The sequence below is a fragment of the Pezoporus occidentalis genome, unplaced genomic scaffold (assembly GCF_034315485.1).
Source record: "Pezoporus occidentalis ecotype Australia unplaced genomic scaffold, CSIRO_AGI_Poc_V1 ctg21, whole genome shotgun sequence".
In the NCBI taxonomy this organism is placed as follows: domain Eukaryota; kingdom Metazoa; phylum Chordata; class Aves; order Psittaciformes; family Psittacidae; genus Pezoporus; species Pezoporus occidentalis.
Genome location: NW_026913964.1, coordinates 72,011 through 81,848, shown reverse-complemented (window position 1 = coordinate 81,848; position 9,838 = coordinate 72,011). Strand labels below are relative to the sequence as shown.

General features: G+C 38.1%; 1 long non-coding RNA gene across 7 annotated transcripts in view; it reads right to left on the bottom strand.

Moving 5' to 3' along the window:
• Positions 1 to 346: 346 nt before the first annotated feature.
• The window catches only part of LOC134163888 (uncharacterized), a 36,429-nt gene continuing 26,937 nt past the window's right edge, over positions 347 to 9,838 (bottom strand). For all 7 annotated transcript variants that reach the window (XR_009964894.1, XR_009964891.1, XR_009964889.1 and 4 more), the window contains one exon: positions 347 to 625. This is a non-coding gene — a long non-coding RNA (uncharacterized LOC134163888). The remainder of the gene's footprint in view (positions 626 to 9,838) is intronic.

Here is a 9,838-nt window from a genome sequence, read left to right as displayed (position 1 = left end):
ATTTCTTTTGTTGGGACACTGTTGCCTATTTAAAACCAAACTTGTTCAAGTCTATTCTGAACAGCTGCTTTGACAGACTGGATGAAGCAGAGCCAGAGGTATCTCCAAAGAAATGGTCTGGGTTGCTCAGTTTAGATCTAAACAGTTCTTAAAACTGGTCATGGAGGTGGAGGTTTAATAAGTTCTGCTGTACAACTTTGAGTCCCTTCCCTATCCTACCTACCCTAATCCTCTCTGAGATATACCCCTCTTATCCCACGTCCTACACTTACATAGGGATTGGTAAGGAACCAGTAAGAGGGATAAGTTACTTAACTGTAAGTATCGGGTTTCTCTTAGGAGTGAATGTCCCTATATAGAAAAATTTCCCTAGCAGGCATCTCCTTAATTTTTAAGATCATGTTTGTGCTGCCAATGAGGGAGCACAGCAACATTCAGTGGCTGTACATTCAAGTCCAGGACCCTTGCAGCAATGGGTTAAGGTTGGAAATCCTATTGATATAAAAGGGATTGAAAAGACTTCGAGTAGCATCAGCGAAGAGGAATATGGATATCACTGTGGGACAGTTCTGCCAGGAAAAAATCCTTGACTTCTACTGCAGGGATGACTTCAGAGTACGCAGGGCTGGAGATGAATAAGAGTAGGGACAATGGTCAGCTGTTATAGCAAAATCCATCAGACATGTCCCAGAAAACAGAAGTGAAGGAAACGTGATCTACTGTAGGTCTGAGAAGTTGAATTTTTTTCCCCCAGGGAACCCTTCTCCATAGCCTAAGTAGTTAAAATGCACAGCATATTGTTTGCTTCATAGTGGCTTCTTACGTGACAGCTCTCATGCTTAAGGTACCATAAATCATACTTTTTTTTTTTTTGTCAGGGTGCTTAAAAATCTGATACAAACAGGCTCCTGACAAAAATGTTACACCACTGGAATGGCCAGGAGTCATTGATTTTATATGTTTAGAGCTTTTCTTCCCCATATTCAAACCAATCCAGTTTACAGATAAATGCAAGTTGTCATGGGAGCCATTTCAAACTTTGAAAGCCAGTGATATCAATGGCTTAGCAGTTACAGATTAGTTAGCTAAAGAGGTGCTTATTCCTCATGACAATATTACCCATTTAATTCCAAATTATTTTTCCAAATACTTAAATGAAATCATTAACACAAAGGGTAAATTGCCCCTTACCTCAAACCAGCCTCAATTCGTGCTGGAGCTGTCATAGCACCACTATGGAGCAGGACCACGAAGAGATGCGGAAGGTAAAACAGCAAAAGCCTAATCTTAGAGGAGTCAAATAATTTTATCCAAAGAATCTCTCTTTTTCTTTATCTAAGAGGCTGGATCTTGTTTTCTATTGAGCTCAATAGCAAGTAATTATTTTCTTTTGGACTAAAAGAAAATAACCCCAAAATCTGCTGTAACAGCTGCTACACTAAGGCTGTGTGAAATGAGCAGATTAATTCCACGTGTGAAAGTCCTAGTCTTACAGATGCATGGAATTGAACAAATCTTAACAGGTTAAATTTCAGTATGATCAGAGGTACTTTGAAGATGTCAGTCAAAAACATGAAGGGGATGTTGATTTGACTGAATTTATGGTAGTGTAGCTTACCTGAAAGGTTAGGCCACTCTGTATGGGGGGTGTGTGTGTGTTTGGAGTGGAGAACAGGCCAGACAAAATCTAAGCAATAGATTGATGTTAAAGAGAAAGTTATGAAGACCTTAATCATGTAGGAAAAATAGCATTTGCACTGGGGCTCTTCGAACCCTGAAAACTGTGTAAGAAGCTTTTTGTTTTGTTTCCAGTGGGAAAACAGAGGCTGTTTCATTACAGCAAACATAGGAAATTTGTTTGGAACTAATAAGTAAGTTTTAGAGTCTATTTGATCATGGCACAAGATTACAAGCATAAAAATATAGAGCATTTATAACATTACATGCCTCAATGGTACCTTATCAGATTACGTGAATAGCAAAGATCAGACAAGTGCCAGTTAAGAGTATAATAAAGTCTATACAATATTAGGCTTTAGCAGTGTTGACAATTGCAGGGAAGCAGAAGGTAAGCTGTCACATATCTTAATAAATCCCTTTTTAATAAGCACTGTTTGCTTGTCATAAAATCAGATCACTAACACAGCTGTCTGGGCAAACACAGTTTTAAATAAATGAAACTTGTATTTTCATCTCTCAGTTTTCATTTTCATTTCAGCCCCTCTTTTAGCAATTTGTCTTTTGTCAACACTTTCTGAATCATGAAAGTTTATAAGCAACACTGCTGACAAGCTTAGCTGCTAGGATTTCAACGGGAAAACTAAACCAAGAGACCCAACATCCAGGTTGGTTTAAAATGAATTCTTGGATGTGGTAAAAGGGGAAAAAAGTTGTTCTTTTTTTCCCAGTTTCCAGTTTGTTACAGTATTATAGTTTCAATTTCTTTAAATGCCCTCACATTTAAGCATACAAAAATACATGTAGTCTATGTATTTTGTATTGATATTTTCCCATAGCATAAAGCATAATCAAAAATTAAAGCACAAAATGTAGCTCAAAAGTGGTAACTTTTCCTTGCTGAAACATTTTTTTCTTGATTAAAAATGTCATTTTCTTCAACATGGTCTTGCAAAACATTTCCCTTATTTTGCTTCTCAGGCCAAAAATGCTTCAATGGTATTTTCAGTAATATTTTTCAGTTTAGCTCAGTTCATGACCTTTGAGTGATTTTGCCTTTAGTATTTTGTATTTACACAGCAGTTTGGGTTAAAATGATAGCATACTAATACCATATACTATTGCTCCAAATTTTCACTAGGCCTTTTGAAATGGTAAAAAATAGTGCATTATGATTCCCAGTGGAAAAATAGAATCATAGAATCATAGAGTGGCTAGAGTTGGAAAGGACCTTAAGATCATCTAGTTCCAACCCCCTGCCATGATCAGGGATGTCTCACACTGGACCATGTCACCCAAGACTCTGTCCAAAAATAGATGGTTTATACCTTAAAAATGCATTCATTTAACTTAACATGATAACATCATCATTTATCCAACATTATTCATGGGTAACTAGTTCTATGATAGTCCACTGAAATGGTCTGATGTGCCTAAATCTAGTACAGGGTCCACCAGAGTGAGCAATAAAGATTAATGCCTTCTGTAACTTTCCCTTGACTAGAAGGAAGCTTCCTGATGTGTGGACATCATCTTTGAATATATTTTCCAGAAAGTGCAAATCTTTAAAATTAACACTGGTATTGTGTATTAATTTGTTTAAATCTTCTTATATGCATACAGTTGAATAGGCTACTTGTTTCAGGTTTATTCTATACACAATGAAGAGAATTAGAATTAGGAGTTTATGTAGATGACTGTATAATCACTAAACAAGCACTATAGGGATTATAGAGATTATATGGAAACCCGATGATAAAGCAGAAGATCTATAGCAAGCACTGTGAATGTCTGCTGCAGTGTCTCATCAGAGAGCCAACTGTCCAGACACTGGCTGCAAGAAGATAAGAAAGGGCTCAAGCCATAAAAGAAGTCAGATCTGGATTTCAGATAATTTGGAAGTGGAAGAGTTTAGGTTCATTTAGCTTATTTCACTGACAGGGTCCATGAACAAAAGCACTTCAACAGACAAAACCTATGCAGAACCAAAAGACAGATTCAAACACTCCTGGTTACAACATGGGTTAAGAAAGAATTAAAAAAAAAAAAAAAACAAAAAAGCCAAATCCCCAACTGCTGTCAACGGATGCAGATGTCATTCCTGTGAAGACATGAGGGAAGTTTCTGATTTTAAATCATTGTACAGAAAGAAAAAGAAATGTTTTACCTCATGTAGGTATTTTCTCACTGCACATGAAATGAGAAAACTCTTGACTAGCTGATCCTGCATGGACAGAAACTACTGAAGCATAATGAAGTCTTAGGCAGTTATTTTTGAGTATCTTCCTATATTATAAATGTAGATCATTCCTTGTCATAGCAAAACATCATGTTCATAGCTTTACTATATAAGAAGAGACTGAGACAGTTCATTGTGTAAAATCTCTGTTTATATGGAGAGAAAAACAAATTTGTGCATTAATGCACTCACACATATACATTTAGCCAAACATTTAAAGGTGTTTTAAGACATTTCTTTCTATACACATAAAAGGTTTGAATCTGAAGTGGGGAAACAATGTAAAGAGAATAATGCAAACTGGAAGCTAAAGCAAGCAAAATAGTGGACAGTGATTAAATTGGTCATGCCATTGAAAGTACCAGATTTGGTCTTCCAAAAGACTATTAAAAAAAAAACAAATGACAAAGATGGAACTCTTTACTCTTGCAACAGAAGGGTTGAGATAAGTTTGGAGGAGAAATCCTTGAAACAGACTTCACACTTTTAATTACCTGCCCCCCTCCTCCTCCACAGTAGCTCCAGGGACAAAGAGGATGTTGAAGGACAGAGGAGGAAGCAATAATTTCCCCCATGTCCTTTCATGCATGATTTGGTTTCCTGGTGTGTTTCAGATTCTGAAGATAGTGTAGAGCTAAGAGGGTGCAGCAGTGCTCGCATGACATTCCCCTCCCATGGGTACTCAGCTTCCATAACCTATTTGTACACAGTTAAACCAGATCTTGAGCAGAGATAGATTTTTTTTTTTTTCTCACCAAAGTATATTGGAAGAGGTTGTTGGGTTTGGGGGGTTTCTTCTCTTTTTCTCTTCATCAAAGTTGATGCACACAGCTAAACATCTCATTTTCTTCTGTATCACTTGCTCTGTTCCTCATTATAGGATGTCTTTAAAGCTATAAGCTCTGGCTAGTCTGTTTTGTATATGCTTTTCTGATTTATGACCTCCATGTGAGTTTTCTCTAGGAAAGCAGTTTTTCAGAATTGTGCTTTGATGTGATCCATTCAAGAGGCAAGGCAAATGTTTTTAGGAAATAAAATACAGTAAGGCACATTTGAAATTTATGCTATCTCCCTTATGCAGCAATAGCGACAAGCAGACATCTGAGGTCTTCTGCCTACTCAGCACTGCTTATTTTGTTGGCAACTCCATGCTCTTCAGAGCTTTATCCAGCTATCACTGCATTGAAAGGAAAGTTGAGATTTTCAGGCAGACTCTCAACATCAGCTGTGTTTCTTTTAAGACAGGCACGAGGGGATCCTGAGGCTTGTTACAATAATAGTGAGTGATGCCAAGCCTGACTTTAAACATATAGCTTCTCTAACATGGGGAAATTTTATGCAAGTGGAACTTACTCCCAGTTTTCTCGGCACACTTCTAATAGGTTCACTGTGACCTGACCTATTTGTCTTTTCTTGTGTATAACAGCATTACTTGTACCAAACTTGCAGTCTCTACAAATTGTTTGTAGAGAAGTTTAATTAACCTTTGCGGTCAAGCTGATAAGGCACAAACTAATTTGCAACAGTAACACTGGTTAAATACAGATGGTTAAGCTTGATGAGGATATGCGTTCTCAATATGTCCTTTAAGCTTTCACTTCCCTCTACGTATGATTTTGGCAATTTCCTTTTATGATATCTTCCCTGATATGAAATTCTAGATGGATGAAAATTCCTGGGAGGTCTGTGGCATGCAGTTTAAATCTCTGCAGATTTCTAGCCAAGGAATGAGAAATTACCTGATGCATTTCTGCAGCCTCATTTTGCTGTTTGAATGATAATGCTTCTGCCATGCATGTATGGGTAAATCTTCTTGGGAATCATTTCGGATGAAAGGTATTGTCTTGATGTAAATTTTTACTTGATAGAAATACCACTTCTAACTTTGTATTAGGAATTATATGAATAGGTATTTGAAAAGTCTGGCTAATTCCCTTTGAAATGCAGGGCATAAGCTAGTGCTGTCACTTGATGGGTTTGAGTCTAAAATAATAGGAATTCAGGGAGCCCAGGAGTTAAAAACAAGGAATACTGGAAAAGACAGGCCAGGGCTGTAAAGGTCCCCACACCCTACCTTAACTTTTTAAGAAAAGAGAAAAATCTTGAAAGAAACTGGTGGTTATCTTCATTCAAAGCCTATCACATTACCAGGGAGTCGCCACTGCCTTCATCAGCTTCTTTTACAGCTGTAAATTTCCCATATACCTCCACTGTTTTCTCAATAAAATACATTTTCCAGCAGTGCCCATCTCCATCAACCCTAGTAGCTGCTGCTCATTTTGCACCACTGAGAACAGGATGCTGCTGCACCTACTGCGTTTGAAAAGACCTGACTTCTTCCAAACAGTTGAGTAATTTTTACTATGTTAAGGATGTTTACATTGATTTATAAACACAGGACTTGAAATAATCTGTGTCTCACAACTGGTCAGTCTTATTTTGGAAGTAGATGAGAACGTGGCTTCAAATCACACCTTACTGCAGCTGCCAAACAAGCTGTCTGTGCTGATGTTCAAAGTTGCCTTGTTTCTCCTTCTACTGACTACCATCCACCCTGCCCCATTTACATCAGGTCCTGTATCCTGTACTGAACCCATAGAAACTACATATATTTCTTAAGTCATCATCAATATTCATGCCAAAGGCCAAATGATGCCAAAGGGGGATCACCTTGCCATGAGCTCTGCATTCCTGTGAGGTACAGCTCTGCAGACACTTGCTTCTCCTCCATGCATGTCTCTAACACATGTAGAATGTGAGAGATGGTATGCTGACAGGTCAGAAGCCAGGGTCGAGGAATTTTGTGCAATTCCTGTCCATCGGCTTTATGTATTAAGAGCTGCACATGGGTAGACTCCAACCCTGCAGATACTGACTGGAAAGTCAACAGCAGCTGGGTCAGTCTGCTACGTGGAGGTGACCAGATCTTCCACCACTGTCAGTCTGCACTGCTGTTTGGGGTCAAGGAAAGAACTTAGGGTTGAGATGAAAGGCAGATAGGCCCAAGGCCAACATTAAGGACAATGTAATTTTGCTCACAGCCACAGCTTTACACACATAGAAGAATTATGCAAAACAGTGTGAGATCACATGTACACAGATTCTTCACTGAATGCATTCATTAGGTTACCCCACTATTTGCAGTAGATAAGCTTTAGGCAAAGCAGCATGCTGTTGGCTTCCTCCAATAACATATGCCTAAGTGGTAATCTCTACTGTTGACATAGCTGGCAAAAAAAATTGCTGGTCTTTCGCTTCCCTTAACCCTGCTAGTTTGTAATGCTAGACAGTTAGGACAAAAGTGAACTAGAATGAGAATGAAAAGCACTGGAGTAAACATACATGTACACACTCCCAGTAATAACACTATCTTATATTAATTCAAGGCTTTTCATCCTCTATGGCTTCACAAGCTGTTTTAAGAATATTGTGTGGATAGGGGATTTCCATTTATAGGCTATGCAGAGCACAGAGAAATACTGCAGAATAGAGGATAATAGTACTATGATTGTTTGAAAATATAAGGCAAGTTTTCTATCCATAAAAATTCCTCCAAACTGGAATCAAGCCACCATGGGATTAGTATCTTCTCCTTTCCTGAATTTACCTTTGATCGTCAGTTTTTATCTGTATAATTGTTCTTTCGGCAAAACATCATCCTATATTTATAGGCACAATGGATGGGAAACTGTGGTCTAATGCTGGGATAAAAGGTGAATGGGTCACCTACTGAATTGTTTATGCCACCCATTAAGTGTCTCTGAGAGGTGCTATTCACTTACCAAATGGCTGAGGTTATATTATCAGACTGTATCCAGCAAAAGTAAGTACAGGAAAAAAAGGGATCACAGTTATGCATACTTACTGGCACTGAAAACTAAAGAAACAATGTATCAGAAAAAAATTGCTAAATACAAGTATGCAATTGGTCTCTGAGGTTACTTTCCTGAAAGTGTAATTACTTCTCCCTTAGTAATGTGTTTATTAAAACTTCATGTCCTTCATGACACTGGGAAACTCATAAATACACTCGCAAACAAAAAGATACCCCAAACACAGCTTTTATGGGCTGATCATAACAGTCAACATCTGAACATCTCTCAGGTGTTTGTTCTTGTAGCTTCTTTAAAAACCTCATGTTTTTAACAGTTATTATAATAGTGGTTCTGCTCTAAAACACAGTCAGGTCAATTGGAGCCTTTCCATTGATTTTATTGGCATTTTTATCAAGATCACTACATCTAAGATTTTGCTGTATTTTCCGTTGAAACAAATCAGAAAGTATGTGATTTTGTATGTATATTACTGACTTTTCAAGGGATATGAGCCAATGGCCACTTCTGCCTTCCTTGACCAATTTCGGATAGTTTGAAAGCCGGGACTCCTGATATTTTTGAACTATTCCTTTAGTAGAAAAAATAACAACAACCAAACAAACAGATACACAAAACCCACCCACAAACAAACAGCTATATGGCAACTTACTCAAAAGTTCGGAGTACTGTTCCAAATTGTTTAAGTATTACTGGTAAAGTATACATAGGAATGTAGAGATCATCTTCAAGATATCAGGTATTACTATACTATCTTTAGTTATTAGACCTTTGAGACCCCCTGAAGAAAAAAAGAACAATATGGTCACAACTTCCTTCTAAAGACCTTTCCTTAATTTCTACTACTGGCATTCATTTTGGCCAAGACACAGTGCCATATAATCTCTATGGGTATTTACTTAGACTTTGCTGCCAGTTCACTGTTTTTACCTAGACAATGAGATTCACAGAAACATTCAAGTATCATAATCTAATCACAGATGAGATACTGCAAACAAGCTTTATGTGACTGTACAAGAGTAGCTTAACATGTTTTGGTCCATGATTTTGGTCCATGGTTTTGGTCCATGGTTTTGGTCCACTTCTGAATGCTTCTGATTTACAGTGACATCCCATCAGATTTCCATCTAGAAGGGCAATCTAATATTGGTTTGGAAACTTTTTACAGCAACTGGTTCCTATTTTGCCACAGCAAATTCCTCCTATAATTGTTTTACTTATTTCTTTATGGTCAGATGCAGTAAGTAGTGTTTTGAACAATTTGGAAAATCCTCTATTGTTTGTGGATTTTGTTTTGCTTGAATTTTGCGGTTTTGTTTTGTGTGACTGTTTGCTTGTTTTTCTCAAATCAAAGAAACCTTTCAGTACCTTAACTGGATAAAACTTCCTTTTCAACTGTATTGAACTGTATTCTCTATAAACTTTCAGGTGCCTGCCTGTTCTTGGCCCAAAGGCGAGAAACAGCTTTACTTTCTCATGTGGGACATGCTCCAAAACCAGTTACATCTGATTTCAGTGAACTTATTGAACATTGCTCATTTGTTAGCCACTGTCCTGGGTTCAGCAGTAGCAATCATTTTTTCCTCCTTCTTAGTAGCTGGTGCAGTGCTGTGTTTTCAACTTTCAGCCTGGGAACAGTGCTAATAACACCAATGTTTTTAGTTGTTGCTCAGTAATGTTTACTCTGACCAAGGACTTTCTGAGTCTCATGCTCTGCCAGGGAGGAGGGGAAGCTGGGAGGAAGCAGAGACAGGACACCTGACCCAAACTAGCCAAAGAGGTATTCCATAACACAGCATGTCATGCCCAGGATGTAAACTGGGAGTTACCCAAAGTGGCTAGATCACTGCGGGGTTGGACTAGGTATTGGTTGGTGCTCAGTCGGGCTGGGTATTGTTAGTTGGTGGGTGTTATTGTATTGTCTTCCCTTTTATTTCTTTTATCATTATTATTATTGGCGGCAGCATCAGTGATGTTTGTTATACCTTAGTTACTAAACTGTTCTTAACCTTTGGGAGTTACATTCTTTCAATTCTCCTTCCTATCCTTCTGGGAGCAGGGGGAAGAAAAGGTGGGGGGGAGTGAGAGA